This window comes from Styela clava, chromosome 12 (assembly GCF_964204865.1).
Source record: "Styela clava chromosome 12, kaStyClav1.hap1.2, whole genome shotgun sequence".
In the NCBI taxonomy this organism is placed as follows: domain Eukaryota; kingdom Metazoa; phylum Chordata; class Ascidiacea; order Stolidobranchia; family Styelidae; genus Styela; species Styela clava.
The window spans coordinates 19,620,865-19,638,231 of NC_135261.1; the positions used below are offsets into that span (position 1 = coordinate 19,620,865).

The 17,367-nt window shown below is 33.2% G+C and overlaps 1 long non-coding RNA gene across 1 annotated transcript; it reads left to right on the plus strand.

Annotated features, from left to right (window-relative positions):
* Positions 1-425: 425 nt before the first annotated feature.
* LOC120332481 (uncharacterized) lies at positions 426-14,912 on the plus strand. Its single transcript, XR_013479758.1, has 7 exons — positions 426-514; positions 1,303-1,364; positions 2,374-2,492; positions 3,613-3,650; positions 4,278-4,394; positions 7,956-8,067; positions 14,020-14,912. It is a non-coding gene; the product is annotated as an uncharacterized LOC120332481 (long non-coding RNA).
* Positions 14,913-17,367: the final 2,455 nt, after the last annotated feature.

Consider the following 17,367-nt stretch of genomic DNA (forward strand, 5'->3'; position numbering starts at 1 on the left):
ACATCTGAACCCACGGCAATTGCACCTATGGAATTTTTTTTTTGTTTTACGGATATTTGAACCCATACTAACCCTAACCCATGGGTTTTTAGCACTCGCATATAGATTGAACCCGCGGATATACACGTGGGTTGAAATGTACATGGTTCAAATGTATGTGGGTTCAAATGTACGGTCACCGAGATAAACACCCACGAAAATACTATGAACTAGGTATTATACGATCAGAAAATGTATAAAGCAAATCCCAACCGTCATCTTGATTCTGCAACTTTAAGATCACGCGTTAGAAGTGTGAACGGCCTGTAACGGCAACCTGGAGTAATTAAAGTAATCAGATAAAATATTTGATTACAACAATCAGTTAGCTTTTTTCTTCAAATATTTGTGCGCGGGAAGCTACAAGCGACATCGCAGTCACAAATGTTCGTCGTAGAATGAGGTTTGATTTTGTGTAGGATGTATGGATAAGCTGACTGTTGGGTTATGACAGCGAGTTCGAAACAATATTCAGGTGAGCTAAATGTTCTTTATACTTATTGTTTTCATTGCTATTCTAGTGCTTTCATTTTTCTATTGTATAAGTGGTAAATTAGAGGTCTTCGGGCCTATACGAATTGGAATTATTAATCTAATACAGAAGTCTAGATTGGTGAGTGATTCTCTTTTGTATCGAACTCACTAACATCGGGTTCCATCGTTTCCTCACAACTGGTCGAACTTAAAAGCTGTATGGCAATACATAGACTTATCATATTAAGAAACTTAAACGTAATATACTGATCCACGTCACTACGTAAGCTGCATTCAACATGGCAAGATTTACATTAATGTAATGCATAACTTTCAAAACTTTCGCAAATGTAGCGCAAAATCAATGGTTTATTAGAGATTCGCGTAGCCTTTTCACTTTCATATTTTATTGTGTATAGGTTGCTCCCATAGTATTCGTACCAAGATGGCGCACAACCTGAACACAGTATGTGTACCTGGTTAGGGTTCAGGTTGTGCGCCATCTTGGTACGAATACTACCGATCGCCGTGTATAGATTGGATCTTTGTACAAAGACCCTACCAACGTTCAACATAAGAGAATTAGTAATTATCCAGTTTAAGTTAGGAATGCAGATTGCACTGGAAATTCTTTAAATCATTCCTAACCCCAAATTGATAATTACTAATATGTCATTTTAAAACGTGGCGGGAACTTTGTGCAAAAGATCAGATAGAGCCCCACTGTTCATTTATTATGCAAAAGAATTCTTCGACAGTTTATTTAACAATATCTTAACTTTTTTTCAGATGCAGAACAATTAAAAGTTGAAGATTCGAAGACACAAAGTAACGAACGAGGAATAATACAAGTAAAAATCATTCAAACATTTTATTTGACTTTCGACGCCTATTTTATTCCTGCATACCACTGTTTTCGTTTAAAATGCTAAACAATTAGATGCGAGCGCACCCCGTCTCGGATGCCACTTATTTGATCGTGTTTTTTCCCTCGAAATTGTAAGATTTATATTTTCACATGTTTTAATAATTGTCTTTCGACTCAAAAGTCTAAAAGAGTAAGACCCACGTTCACGTTTAAAATGCTAAATAGTTCGATGCGAACATTGTTACGCTGCTTATTTGATCCTGTGCATTCTATCGAAATTGTAAGATTTAGATTTAGTAAAAGTTTTAATAATTGTGTTTTGGAGCAGAAGTCCGAAAAAGTACTATAAATATAGTACCTTGTATCAAATTGGTGTACTCTTTGCGACCCCCAAAATTCGTTTCTCGCTTCTCTGCTGGATATAGCGATCCCCAGTTTGCGATCCCTACCGTGAACAATGTGATAATTCTACAAGTTACTGATCAGAGGCAATTAGTCATATACTCCATGAAACAGTTATAAAACTTCATTGAGTATTTTACTGTTATTGTAATATTTGCAACTTGTTCAGTTTGAAAACTACACCTGATATGTTGTAAAATATTAAGCTGAATTTATGAAATTGAATGATTACATATATATACCTGTAACTGTAGAGTCGATGAAAAAGCAATGTCTATGGTAATCTATACTATTCGAAATTTAATGGCAATCGCTGAATAAATTTTATTCGTCTAAATTTTCTTAGTTTTGTGTATTTTAGAAAAAAAATCGGAGAAAAGTTTGGCTTTCATGAAATCAAATGTCGAAATTTACCCGTTACGTATTTTATTGAAACTAACGTATATTTTTTGCTTTGCAGTGTCTCTGTTAAATAGCATTTGTGTGAATTAACTACCTGGAAATGACATAGTTGGCGCAACGAAATTTAGTTTAATTTAAATTTAGAATTAGCTTACACAAAATCATAACATATATATATTGATTTTCAGGTTTTTAAAACACTGCTTGAAAGTTGACAGGACAATTTATCATTGTACCAGAAGAAATTCGTCAAGTGCCAGCTTTTCATCACTGAGTGAGATGGAGGCCTATCAAGTCTGAAGATCAAGTATGTAATCAAATCATTTGAAATCTTTTCAATTTAGATATCTATAAATAAATGATATATTGTATTTTTTTTTCGGGAAATCTACGGACAAATTATTACTTTCAATATATTGAGTATAAGCTCAGTTTTGGTTTGTCTGTCAAATAAAATTTTCTAAAAATTACAGTTTCAAAATGTGTCCCTACTAAAATTTCCAAAAACGATACTGTATAAATTATATTCAACCAAGTGTAAATTTTTTGGTTCTTATCCCCTTGGTAAAAGTCCTGAGTTATCATGCCATCCATGTTCATAACTATAAAAATAGAGACATAAAAATATGTGTCATATTTTCCCTATTGTTAGTGCGGGTCACGTCATGTTATGCCTAATCACGTGTATTAAGGAGAGCTTAATTAATATAAACTCTCCTATATAATCTCTACTGAATGGTCTCTTTCATACGGCACTCACCGTCAATATAAGATAGAGTAGCTTGAAAACTCTAGAATTCTTACTTTTTTAATTAGATATTAGGAACTTGGGTGTCGCTGCTCGATAGCCAGTTTGGTTCCCCGCGACGTCCCTTCCCCAGTAGAACTGTGTAAATTTTTTTTGTTCCGTATTTTATGATTGTGATACATTTTACTGGTTGGAAAAAATAAACTTGACTTGACTTAATTTAATCGTGTATCCTTACCCCTTTTGGTACTAGTTAACCATGACATTCGTATTCATTCGTATGTGTTTCGAACTCAAATGGCATTGTTTCCATAACAATATTATATGAGTGAGTAGAATAAAGTGCATCAATATGCATCAATATAACCGGGAATGGTACACCCTTTAGTACTGGTTGACAATGTGATTTGTGTCTCAAACTAAAATTTCCAAGGTTACTATATACATGAGATCCCACCAATTGTAAATCTACTATAGTCAGCCTATATCCCTATTGCTAGTAGCCTTAGTAATCATACCGTCCCATGTTCATAAGTGTTCGAATCTGGGAATATATTCCTTATTTCTCTATAGTTTATTCCCTAGTTATGATCTATCATGTTCTTATATATATATATATATATATATATAAAGTCTACAATATCTGTGGCTGAAGTTATTTATAGACGTATATTTTCAGGAAATCGCTGGGAAGGAAAGACTATGGAACACTTGAAGGTAAAATATAACACACTAATAATTAATTCACTAGTTAAGATTTAAATAATGAGATACAACATAGCACACTGACAGATCATTCCGAATAAGTAATATTTATAATGTTGAAAATCTGCAAATAATTTAAGAATGAACGAAATGAATATCAGTACAAGTTGTCGTCTTTGTATCTTTAAAATAAGCACAGCTTATCACAGGGGCGTGGGCAATTTTTTGCGGGGCGTAAAGGTAATTAGATACAGAAATATTTGTTAGATTTTATCTTTTCCGCCTTATTTTTGATATTTTCATTTCTTAAATATGTAGCCGTATTTTCAACGTGTTTTCCAATGAATACAAATATAGTTTATATGATGTGTTGCGATATTAAACCCTGACAGATCATTCCAAAGTAATGTTTGTAAATTAGGAGGAAATCTGTGAATAATTTGTGAATGAACTGAAAATTAATATTTTTATTTTATGTATTCAAAGTATAAGCATAGCTTCTCTGTGCTCCTGTCAAATTACATTTTCCGTAACTTATAAACTTAAAACTTAATAATGACATAGTTCGAACAACTATGTTTAATCAAATCAATATTATACAAAATTTACCTACATTTCATTATCTCGCATAAATTTCAGCTTTCTGAAACACTTCTTGGAAGCGGAAAAGACAGTTTATCATTATATCAAAAGACACGCGGAGGTATTTGTCCGATTATACATCACCGAGAGAGGTGGATGCGTCGAGTCTAAAGAGTAAGTATGTTATTAAAATCTTTTGAATCTTTCTAATTTACATTCATCATAAACAAGTTAGGATACTATATTATAAAAATCGGGGAAGAGATAAATGATAAAGAGGTGAATCCGCAACCCAATTTCTTGATTGAAAAGCGGCATTATAAAATAATAAAACTAAAATCTAAAACGAAAGATATCACCATAGGTTTTGTTTTAGCAGTCTCGCAGCAGTTTGAAAACGCTTTTTAGAGATTGTAAAGCACAAAATTTGGTGTTATGTTAGTATTTCTTTAAAATATATACCATAATAGTAACTGAAATCGAAACACTGTAGATTGTGCGCGCGATGTACCTTTTGTCTATTTTGAAACTAACTACCTATGAAGCCGCATACGAATTTTTCTCGGTATGTGAAAATAATTAATGCAAAATATATCGATCGATTTTTTTTTCAATAATTTAAATTACAATCGTTCGTATTTTGTCCATATCTTGGGATATTTCAAACGGTGAAACTTTAAAAAGAATCAGAGTGACAGGCCTGCGGCGGGGCGGAGTCGGTGTTGTTACACGTGGTTTCATTGTTCTTCATTTCATGTCCGTGGATTGACGCGGTAATTTTGAGTTGTAATGATTTTATATTGTCGTAAGTCGTCGCAACTGCAGGTTTCGTTGAACACAATTAAGCCAATAAATACCGCATTTTAAATATGGCCGCATCCAGGGGCGCAGTCAGGATTTTCCAACGGGGGTTAAGATGAAATTAAAAGAGTGCGCCAAAAGTGCAATTCACGTCGACGTAATGCGTTTAATTAAACTAAAATGTATGGTCGTTTACAGCGAAATTTCACAGTTACGTTGTAGCCCGTCTCTCTTTGCCTGACGGTGTTGGTGAATATTTTACAAGTCGTATTTCAATCATCGACTATTAATCCGTAGTCATCGGGTACCCGCATTTAGAAATAAAACATCAAAAATTCGGGAAAATTAATTTCAGAGATAACTAAAACAGATTTCAGTAGTGTCATAATGGTTTATATGTACAAAAATACGCTCGCACGTAGCGCCGACCGAATGCATGAGGTGTGAAACTATTACTTGGAATTTATTGTTATGAAGTTAAACTTTTATTTTCTTTCAATTATTATTTACTTGCGCCGTAATCAGGGGCGGGCAAAATCGTATTTTTGAATCGAGTTTATCGAATATTTTTAACGAACACCGAATAATCAGCATTTTAAACGACATTAATTGGGATGTTGGCCGCCGAAACCACCGCCGTGACAATATTTTTTCTTTTCCAATTTTACTAGAAGACTGAAAACTCGTAACAGTGCGGCGTTTTTTATTTCATAATTTTGTCGTAATCGAAGGCCTCAGTTAAATATTCGTCACCGCGATCGTTTTGGCGGCCGACATTCCAATTAAGGTTGTTAGACTATATCAGGGGTCACCAAACTACGGCCCGCGGGCCGGATCCGGCCCGCGGCGTCATTTTATCCGGCCCGCGATAACACGCAAAAAGGGCGAAATATTTTTCCAAAGGAAATTTTCCCGAGCATCGTCTTCCTTGTTTATTTCGTAAAATTGGCCAATCAGCAAGATGCAAAAGAGTGACGTGATAATAGGCCTTTTCGCATTCGCTCAGACACTTTTGTCACCCTGACAGATTTTCAGTCGTGGTTGTAAACAATACTTCGTTAGTTTTAGGTTGTGTTTGGGAAATTTAGGTATGAATGAAACAAATTAAGTCAGTCATCATTTGTCTCCTTAGGAGTTATAGTTTTAATAGTAGTAATGAAAAATTAGTCTGGAAATGGCAGTGACAAAATAGGTTTAAATTTTCTACCAGTATGCAACGTTTTCTGCGAAAGATACACTCGTGACGCGTGCTTTCGACGAAACTGTTTACGTTTCTTGTGCTAAAATGAACGTCGAATGTGCAACAGTACTGTAATCCCTCGCGTACTGCTCCAATTTCAAAAGTCACACTAACTTTTGTACTGCTTAAATGCGGATATTCATGTACGTATGTTACAAAAAAATTAAAAGTTCATCCGATTTAAATGAAAACTGCACAATTAGATAGATCTGAGTGAAAATAAGAAAATATTATCAAGTTTGAAAAAAAAACGTTGAAAAAATATTGGAATTTTAGTACCGCCCGACAGGCCAATTTTTTTCTCAAGGATTGTATTACTTTTTTGATAAGAACTGTAATAAATATGAAAAAAAAACATATCAATCACTAATTTTTCGATCTGCGTCACATCTATGGAATATTGAGACTATTTCAGGATTTTATTCTGGCAATGGTGTTTTACACCGCCGAGAGATCGTGGCAAATAAACGCTGGAGTTGTGCATGTTAGTTTGTCAGTGGTTCATTGGTAAATTGGTAAGTATCAAGATAGGAAAGAAATACACACGTCTACATAAATTTAATTGGTGTCTATGGACAATACCATTAATTTGCACTAAGTATAACTTGAGCGGAATTTTTGAAAGTTCGGAATGATGAGAAATTTATGCGCTAATGAAAAAAATCAAATACCGGATTATGTCAAAATTTTATGGAATTCTATGCTACAGCAAGCAGTCCGTAGTCGTTGTTATGAGCGATATTCCGACACGGCGTAACGGTACTTAGCAGACGTGATGCGGACATTTTTTGGCGCAAGAAGGCGAATTTTGTAACATTCCCAATTCATGACTGCAACGTTTTGATAACAGCTAAACTCAGGATAGTTGTCAAGATATGAAAATCTTGTATATTTGTTTTCCTAGGATGTTTGCGATCTATATCCTGCGATATAGATAGAATTTAATATTCAAGTCTTCAGAAATGTAGAATAAATATCGTTAACAAATTGAATGGATTTCCCAACTTTTGTGAATTTATTGTAGGCCTATTGCATTGACAAAAATATCTGTCCGGCCCGTTTCAACACAGTTTGAGTCATACCCGGCCCGCGGTGAAAAAAGTTTGGTGACCCCTGGACTATATCAAAGCACTTTATTATTCACTAGTAGATATTAATTATCACGGCGGATATCGTAGTTTTTATATTTCGGACATGAGTTCACATCGACGAAGAGGGGCAACAAGTGCATTCGCAACACAAATTAATTTTATTATGATTTCTATCTTCTGTGTAGGATTTCTATCACAGTTTGTAAATTACGATTCCAATTTTAAGCGAACAATATCATTCTTATTAACCCCGGGGTGCGATATTTGTGAAGCGGATAGTTGGACATTTCTATGCGTTTAAATTTAGATCGTGTCGGTGTTACTTTCGTATTAAATAATAATTAAAGAACTTCACAAATTGGTAATCACTACAATACTTGGTGTTGAATGTTCACGTAACTCAGCTTTGGTAAAACACTTTTTTTTATTGATACTAACTACATGAATAAATCGGCAATACTGGCATTTCTACGTGGTCAAAATAATATTGTTTATGCATTTTTAATATAAGTTTACCTTTGCTTTACCTCTGTTAATAAGCATTCATTTTTTTGTGATTTGTAACTCCGAAACTTATTAATGAAACTATATATTTATTTTCAGTTTTCTAAATCACTGCTTGAAAGAGTCATTGCATCAAACGGACATTGTTATTAGTCTGGTGCCTCACGGAGTGAGATGGAAGCTTATATATAGTGTAAAGAGTAAAGAGCAGGTATGAAATCTTATAAATCTTTCAATTCATATTTTGTCAGGTATGAACTGAAATATCATATTAAATCCCGCTAGTCAGGAAGAACTGCAAAAGTCATATAATGCAATGGTTTCCACCCGCTAGTTCACGGAAGATGTGCAGTTTTTAGCTGGTATGCAATAAATGTTTCTGCTGTGTTAATTTCGTTTGCACAATTCCCGAACAGACGCGGTTTATGTTTCCTTTTGGGCGTTCTCCCATCGTTTGACAAGTATCGAAGTATGCGGCAGTCCGCCAGCAATGGGGTTATAATACTGGTAATGGGGCAATTGCGGCTGCATTATTACAATTGGTCGGGCCTCATGTTATAGTATTTATTGTATTCGTACTTTATGGGTTTATTTCGTTGCCATAGCGTTTTGTTAGTTTTTCAATAGTCTAGAAGAGTAGTTTTTAACCATGGTTCAATCGACTTTTTGTTTTTTGTTGGGGTAACAGGGGTTCGACGAGGTATCTTTAATTAAAACAGTTTTCTATTATGGGAATTTCTATCACATCGTCTACTAATTATGCAAATTTAACTACAGTTCATCTCGGATATTTAAACTGACACGTTCAACAACTTATAAATTAGCGTTGCTGTTTGTATAGCGTTGCGCAGTTGTAAGTTTTAGTGAACCCGTCATCTTCACGGATGTCGCGCGCTTTGGTGTTTGTGCTTATATGATAGTGCCTTTTGGCGCTTTCTGCTTATGACTTTGAAACATCTTCGATTGCTATGGCAAACCAAGAATTTTCAACCTGAATCTTTTCATTTTCTCTGACTTGCACAAATTTATGTTTCCCCTTTATAAAGTCTTAATTGGGCTCCTAATTTAAACCATCTGGTACAATGGGGTTTGGCGGGAGCTTTCAGGATAGCGCAGGGGTTCGACAGGCTCGGAATGGTTAGGGTTTAGAATTTGGAAAATCCACGGTGTATTATTTTATTTGATGTTGCCATATCACTAGAGCAGACAGGTACGAATAGATTGGTTTAAATATATATCCAATTCATATCTAATTTATCAAATTACATTTTCGGTCATTCATAAACCCAAAACTTGACATAGTTCATATAGTTCACATAATGCCATAGTTCGAAAAATTATTGGTACATTCAAATTTTAACCCCCAAGCCGAAATTAGATCGAAATAATTAAATATTTTTCTGAAATCAATCAATTTTTGTAAAATTTACAATCTTCGAATACTACATTGTGCCACCGCAAGTTTTTGTTGAATTAACTTTTTGGACACGTCAGTGTACATAACGATCGTTTCAATATTATGTTGTTGTTCTTGTTAGTATTCTTCTTTTTCGTCATGATGAATCGTCATGATGAAATCGCTTTCCTTTTCGAATACTGGACCAATTGCTTTGAAATTTTCAGTGGTTAAAGATTGATTTTTTTTGCCAGAAGGCTATTACTTTTACTTATTTTAAAAATTTCTGTGGACTTCAAGATATTCGAGTTTTTTGTGGGTCAGAATAAAAAATAGCGACACCTTGTGACGTGTCCATATATTTGAGCACAGCTCTCTCGTTACTTATCGATTTTAATCGGTAAGTATGTTGATAGGTATAGTCTGTTTGTCTGTTAGATGCACTCGATATCTCACGAAAACGAGATTGAATCTGCTCCAGATTTTGCATGTGCATTCATCATATGGCGTACCAGAAGCCTATTGATTTTGAATGAATTATGTCTTATAATTAGCGAGTAATTAATTAATTAGTTATGGGACACAAGGTGTCACTATGGAGTAAGAGCGCTGTTTTGGGGGATCCCCTAACTTTCGATCGATAAGCCTTCGGTCTCTGACCGATATTCTCGTTTATATTAGTCCTCGATTTAATAGAATATTCAAATATTTCGGAATAATTCTATATTTTTGAAAAAACTTATAGTGCAATATACCAATTATCTAAGTATATTACCACAGTTGTGACTGTTTCTTTGAAAAATGAGAGATTTGATTTGAAATTAATGCTTCCATTGAATTGAATTTAAATCCGTCGTTGACTTAAAGCTTTAAAATAACAAATTAGTGGTTGTCCAGCTTGGTTTAGGTTTCGGGTTAGGAGAAATTAAAAAATTTGAAATCTGCATTCGGGGGTGTTTTTTGAAATAAATGCTTTCGTTGAATTGAATTGAATGCCCGACCCAGATTTGTGTTTGATGAATTTTTATTTAAATCCAAAAATTCTGATAAATAATAATTCATTTCCAAGTCATTGTCGCGTGAATGTCTTAGCCGTACAAAAATACATTTGTGAATGCTAAATGATGTGTATTGTTTTTCACTTTGAGTAAAACAGTTAAGATTCAAAGTGAATAGTGGGGAAATGAAGAAAACGTATTAACAAAAAAGCGGTGGACGTGTCCACGAATTTAGGAAAAAAATGAAATGGTCACTTCTAATTCTCCGATAAAGCGTAATAAATTGGTAGATTCGAAAGCACGCAACAAGAGGACTTTTTATTAAATTTTCTAATTTTGTCGCAACGACACTGATCAGTTTGTTCTTCATTAGGGATTGCGAATACTTTAGAATAGTTCTGTTTTATTAGCTGAATTGTTATTTATCCGACGCTGACACTGAATATTCATAGTTTCTAATATGTGTGTTGAAATGGTTTATTTTTGAACGAAAAGTTAAAATGTTTTAAGCAAGCTGACAAGCTAGAAAAAATCTTAGTTACCATGCACGCATGCCAGGTCATATTTATTAATCCCTCGCTCAATCGTATATTTTTCCAGAGTTCCTAACATTCCAAATTTTTCATTTTGTCAAGGCTAGTTTTTTATTTCACGTTTTGGTTTGTCTCTGTACAACACATTTCATATAGTTTGTGATTGTTATCAATATGCTGTGTTTGATTATTGCTCGATCTGTTCATCCTCGGTTTGTGCGCTCGATATACCAACGGTTGCTGTTCAGACTCCTTTTCAGAAGGTGCAGTCTGGCTGTCGGGTATTCAATGTAGTGAAAAAAAAAAGATTTCTTGTGATTGGTTGCTAAATCTGTTTTAGGCTGCACTGTTGTATATTTGACGCTTACACTGGATATTCATATTTTCCAGCGCATAGAAAACAGTCCCAAACAGGCTGGCAAGGCAGAAAATATCCAATTTACATTGCACACATGCCGAGTCATATTATTTAAGCCTTCGTTTAATCGTTTGTTCTTCTATTTCAGCTGAACCTCTGTTAATAAGTGGACATTTATAAACTCTACTTTAACTTGCTTAACTTAACTCTACTTACTACTTTAACTTGCTTCCAATTTTAATGTTGGAGAGTATTAGAATATTTAAGGTTAAAACACGTCCAACTAACTGTTAACTGAAGGCGCTTGGATGTAATTGTGACAAAATCATATCAGTTTGAGCTTTTAAAAAAATAAAAATCCGGATTCTACTGGCTTTCATGTAGGTACATCCTAAAACTCCTATTTGTAGTGCGATTGTTTTAAAATCATATTCTAAAATATGTTAACGTGACTCTAAATCTAAGTCATATAGGAAAACGAATCTCTCAAATCAAATAAAGCCTCTTTGGGTTTAGTACAAAATATAGAACGCCGTTAACAATATAAAAAGGAAAATATGGGATACCTGTAAAGAGGAAAAATGTCTGTCCATTACATACTTCTACGAACATTTGTTCCTGTAGTTCTTTGCGTTGTGTTGTTCTGCTATCTTGATGCCACGAAAATATATTGTCATTGTAACTTACGGGTTATCTTCTGATAGTCGTATTTTATACTTCAGCTTGGTTCTAATTTTGACGCTTGATTCACAAAAATTAAGTCGAATCACGTCCAAATATTAACTGAGGACAGCTAAACTAACCCAATATGATATGTTCATTTTGCAATAATTTTGTCTGTCTTGAATAGTGATTTTTTTACCAAATGTTCGTATTACTATCGTGTATTCTTAGCTTTATTTTATCATTAATTGCGGTATATTGACTTTTCATTTATTTCAATTTCGGATCGGAATGCTTGAATTGAGTGTTTTACCTTCTGCTTAAAACCAACATCAATGTCGTTACACATGCAGCCAGTGCTGGTCAAACCTATTATAAAAGGCTTTCGTTAAAAGGTATTGGGTATCGGTAATATCGGCAATTTTTTGGTATCGGTATTCGTATTGATATCGGCTAAATGTAGACTGATATTTCCTTGATAATTAAACTTTTAATCTATTCCTGAATGTTTTACAAAGTAGGTTGAAATACTGATATTGAAATTATTTTTTGCTAGGAGTGATCGTGTTCGCGGTATTATCCTCGTTAGGTAGGAGCAATGCTGTTTCCAAACCGCGCGAATAGAAACGGGAATATGATTATGACCTGATTTAAGCCATTTATCAGCCCAACTAGCTCTACTAATTTGGCTATTATTGCAACCTTTTTTTTATATTGACAATTTTGACATTACATGGAAATTATGAAGAAATATATCGAATGTGAATTTTTCGATGTGCAAAATACAAAATACGACGTTATAATGGCATAAAATTCTGCGCACGCAACTCGATTTATCAGTTGGATAGAATGAGTGAACATTTGTTTATTTTACCACCTACAGTAGCCAAACCCGATGAGTTTTCTAACCGAACACCGATAAAATTAACATCAGTGTGCAATATATTTAAATAAAAACGTATCAGGATCCAAAACATTAATTTCTTTTTATCTGAAATATGTCTTTTTCAGATCTGAAAAATTGTGTGGCATGAATAAATATTGCAAACTGTTACTTTAACTTGTTTCGACTGCACACCTGGGATAATAATTACACAGCATGTAAATGTAGGCAATTTCTGCTTTAAAATATTAATATCGTCGTTTTATCGTTGTTGTCGAATTGGTATCGGCGACAAAAGGTATCGGTACATCTCTTAGTTGAAATCTCTAGTATAATGTAATGGACGTTAATGTAATGTCTAAAATAAATATATACTCTTTTACTGCAAACCTAAAAAAACTCGTATGATATCAAATAGCATCTTTTTAAGCCATCTCAAGCATGTAATAGTATGTTACACATACTGCTACTAAGATTTACTTCCTGAGCAACAGACAAAGTTTAATTGTTTTCTTCCGTATATATATATATTTGACCCGGGGTATTTCGAAAGTTATCGGGCATTATACTTTCGGTAAATGCTTGCTCATAGACTTCTCTCTTTAAGGCAATTCCATCTTCTGTTCGCGGGGAGAAAAGAGGCATGTTGACTTCAACAAAATCTTGTATCGGTCTTCTCATATTCTTGTTTGTTTAATATTATTTCGGATCATTGCAAGTCGGCTATATAAAAGTTATTTCGCATTAGAAGTTTGTCGTTCAAGTAGTGTTAATTTAATTGCCGTAATAATCGGATTGTTTGCTTGTTTTTTATTTTGGTTAAATGATAGGGTTTATTCATATTGCATAAATTAAAGTTGCCATTGTTTGCATCTTTTGGAATTAAGTATGTTGTCGACATACTTAGGTTGGTCGTAAACTTTAGCAACCCAATACATTATGACCAAGTATGACAGATGTCCCAATATATCGACATATGTGAATAGTAGGGTTAATATTTTGGCTTCTACATTATGGGTTTCGACCTCTACAATAATCATTTTTATCAGCACACTTTTTGACGTTTTTCATCACATAATATTTGTTTCTCGTACTTTGTTCATGTAGACTGGATATTTCATTGCCAATAATAGACTTCAATCATATTCAAAGATGTGGAGTTGTTAATATCGAGAAAACTGGCAGGTTATAAGTCCAAGGGAGTCGCGCAGCGTCATCGCCCAACACGTTATAGGTGTCTTGTAGAGCCTCATCATACGTAATAAGTTGCTCATAATTTACTTCCTCTACTATAAAAGTGCATAATAACTAAATGTATATATATTTTTACAGGATTCTTCAATTATGGAACTTGAAGAATCTTTCTGTTTTTCAAAAGAAAATACAACTCAATTATTTGAATATGAAGAAAAGTTTTATTAAAGATAACTAAGATGTGCTAGCCAACAAATGCATCGAGGACACACACAAGACTTTGATATAGAAAAATAGACTGTTGTTTGAGACTGTATTCTATTCCATTGCCATACGTACTTTAAGCTCGTATGTATGTGCACTGATTACTAATATGTGATCGCAAACAAATGCATTGGGCAGCACATACACATGTCTTTTATATCAAATAAGACTGTTGTTTGAAACTATACCAAAATGTCATACACACTGTAAAAGAATTATATGCGGAAGTTTGACATGGGTCGACCCGTGAGGAACTAACTATTTATGTATGTGAATAATTTCAAACGGATTCTTGATTGTACATTTATTAATGAATTGAATCATAGCTCAGAAAACTAAATACAATTGTTATTTGTATTTTAACACCCTGCAATGCAATCCTATATTTGATGTACTGGTATGATAAGTTTAATTTTTTTTTATTTTTTATTTTTTTTTTTTTTTATTTATTTATTCATTTTTTTTCATTTTACGTTATTCTTATATTTTTATTACTGTTATTGAACATTACTGATTAATTACTGATATTGTATATGTTTTAATAGGCTCTTTTCGTAATATGCTGTTTCCATATTTAGCTATCTTATTTGTCATATTCATTATATTCTATTGTAGTTTTGGAGAAATTTTCAACAGGAAAACAAGATATCGTGACAACGACAAAGGAAGAAAAGTATTAACAGAAGCTTGCCATCTATAGTGTTCATTTTGACTTTAGTCGATATAATGTTTTTCTGAGTATATTAATTCTGATACAATAATGCACGAAGTATTATGTTTATTGCTGATATTCAATATTTATTAATAAGGCTTTTTTTATTAATATTCTGTATCCATATTTTCCTATCTGTGTTTGTCATATTCATTATTTTCTCTTCTATTTTTAAGATATATTCAACAGGAACCAGGATATCGTGACACCGACTAAAGAAGAACAGTATTAACAGGTCCTGCCATGGCTTTTTTGTTTTTAATATTTTATTTGGTATAGATAGATTTAGACCCATTCCCGCCATTAGGAATAATAGGGTTTTATTAGGCTTAGATATTTTTAATGTTATTCTAGCTTCTCAGGCACAGAACTATGAAGGGAATGGGAGAGATAGAAAAAGACGGATGCAAGGAAAATCTACAAATTACATGTGAATATTTTACGAATTTTATTAGGCTTAGATATTGTTAATATTATCTTAGCTTCTCAGGCACTGGAGCAATTGGAAAAAGACGGAATCGGAGACAAATCGGAAATTCCGGTGAGTATGTTACAAGTGTTTCATTAGTCAGGCTTACTCCTATCTAGTGTTCATTTTGATTTTATTTTGATATAATATTTTTTTGATTATATTAATACTGATACAGTAATGAACGAAGTATTATATTCATTGCTGATATTGAATATTTAATATTAAAGCTTTTTTTGTGATAGGCTGGCTCTATCCATATTTGCCTATTTTATTTGTCCTAATCATTATTTTCTCTTCTATTTTTGAGGTATTTTCAACAGGAAACAGAATGTCGTGACACCGACCAAAGGAGAAAAGTATTAACAGGGCTTACCTTGCCTTTTTTCGTTTTTCATATTTTCTCTGTTAGAGATAGATTTACCCATTCCCACTGTTAGAAATACCCGCCATTAGGATTAATAGGGTATTTATTAGGCTTAGATATTTTAAATGGTATTCTAGATTCTCAGGCAAAGAATTATGAAGGCAATGGGGAAATTAGGAAAAGACTGATACAAGGAAACAATGAAGAAAATAGGAAAAGACTGATACAAGAAAAATCTACAAATTGAATGTAAATATTCTTACAACTTTTATTAGGCTTAGATATTGTTAATGTTATCTAGGCTTCTCAGGCACAGAATTTTGAAGGCACTGGAGAAATTGAAAAAAGACGGAATCAGAGACAAATCTGAAATTCCGGTAAGTATGTTACAAGTGTTTCATTAGTCAGGCTTACTCCTTCTAGTGTTTATTTTGATTTTAGTTCGATATAATATTCTTTTGATTATATTAATACTGATACAGTAATGCGCGAAGTATTATGTTCATTGCTGATATTGAATATTTAATAATAAAGCTTTTTTAGTAATATGCTCTATCCATATTTTCCTATCTGTGTTTGTCATAATCATTAATTTCTCTTCTATTTTTAAGATATTTTCAACAGGAATCAGGATATCGTGACACCGACAAAAAAAGAAAAGTATTAACAGGTTGCCATGGCTTTTTTGTTCTTATTATTTTATTTGGTATAGATAGATTTAGACCCATTCCCGCCATTAGGAACAATAGGGTTTTTATAAGGCTTAGATATTTTTAATGTTATTCTAGCTTCTCAGGCACAGAACTATGCAGGGACTGGGAAAATTAGGAAAAGACGGATGCAAGGAAAATCTATAAATTACATGTAAATATTTTACGAATTTTATTAGACTCAGATATTGTTAATATTATCTTAGCTTTTCAGGCGCAGAATTTTGAAGACACTGTAGAAATTGAAAAAAGACGGAATCGGAGACAAATCTGAAATCCCGGTAAGTATGTTACAAGTGTTTCATTAGTCAGGCTTACTCGTTCCATCTGGTGTTCATTTTGATTTTAGTTCGATATAATATTTTTCTTATTATATTAATACTGATACAATAATGCACGAAGTATTATGTTTATTGCTGATATTGAATATTTATTAATAATTAATAAAGCTTTTTTAGTAATATGCTCTATCCATATTTTCCTATCTGTGTTTGTCATAATCATTAATTTCTCTATTTTTTTAAGATATTTTCAACAGGGACCAGGATATCGTGACACCGACAAAAGAAAAAAAGTATTAACAGGCTTTGCCATAGCTTTTTTGTTTTTAATATTTTATTTGGTATAGATAGATTTAGACCCTCTCCCGCCAATAGGAATAATAGGTTTATATTAGGCTTATATATATTTAATGTTATTCTAGCTTCTCAGGTACAGAACCATGCAGGGACTGGGAAAATTAGGAAAAGACGGATGCAAGGAAAATCTACAAATTACATGTAAATATTTTACGAATTTTATTAGGCTTAGTAATATTATCTTAGCTTCTCAGGCACAGAATTTTGAAGGCACTGGAGAAATTGAAAAAAGACAGAATCAGAGACAAATCTGAAATTCCTGTAAGTATGTTACAAGTGTTTCATTAGTCAGGCTTACTCCTATTTAGTGTTCATTTTGATTTTAG